The sequence below is a fragment of the Chrysochloris asiatica genome, unplaced genomic scaffold, assembly GCF_000296735.1.
Source record: "Chrysochloris asiatica unplaced genomic scaffold, ChrAsi1.0 scaffold00559, whole genome shotgun sequence".
In the NCBI taxonomy this organism is placed as follows: domain Eukaryota; kingdom Metazoa; phylum Chordata; class Mammalia; order Afrosoricida; family Chrysochloridae; genus Chrysochloris; species Chrysochloris asiatica.
The window spans coordinates 538,505-539,534 of NW_006409077.1; positions in this window are offsets into that span (position 1 = coordinate 538,505).

Genomic DNA, 1,030 nt, shown 5'->3' on the forward strand with positions numbered 1-1,030 from the left:
CTAAGAAGGGACATTTATATGTGTCAACTTTAGATGATCAGTAAGGGAACACAGGGGAACCCCTCTCTAATAGTTAGGGTTTTTGTTTACTTGACTAGGCAAGGATTTCCAGAGATTTAGCTGCTGAGATACACTTATTCCTACAGAGATAAAACCTAATACAGGCATAGTTACCTCAGATGAGTGCCTATAAGCAAACTATCAATTAAAGGGATGCTTCCTTGGGGATGTCACCTGCTCCCAATATAACAGACATGCAGATGGGACTCTTTCTCTCTCTCTTCCAATGGGGATCTGGGACTGTGCAATTGTATGCCATATCTTTGATAATAAACATATATATTTATCTATGTATGTGTATATGTATATATATATACATTTCAGTGATTTTGTCTCTCTAGAAAACCCAGACTTAAACACACCAAAAAGTATGAGGCTAGCACAGGACCAAGCAATGTTCCCTCTGCTGTTCATCAAGTTGCCATATGTTAGAGCGTTTTCAATGGTAATTAACAATACCTCAGAGTAAAGGTTGACCTGTGCCTAAACGTTCTGATTTACTATCCATTGATGACACCTGCTCATTTCACTTCCTCACAGCTAGGCTGTCTTTATATCTTTTACTCTCACTCTCTAAAAAAGACACATTTCCCATGACTTTTAGAAACACTTGCAGGTCTTATGATCAGTGTGTTGTCCCTGTGGCAGTAGTCTACCAAAACAACAATTGCTTTTCCTGGTTCCCTCATTTTTTCAAGAAAGAAATAATTCTTCCTTTGAGAGTCTAATGAAGAAGAATTTCAGAAAGAAGCTCTGACTATGTATCAACCCCTGCATGGATTTACACTCCATCTATGCTTGGTCTTAGTGAGTCTGGGTACTTATAACCTTGAATTTGGTTTAACAAACTGAGATTTTTCAGAATCCATAACATAAGAAAAACTGAATGAACATGAACAACATGAGTAATAACAGAATTGCAGACAGCAAAAACACCTCCAGCAGTGTCCCTCCCATAGCTCTAATGTGC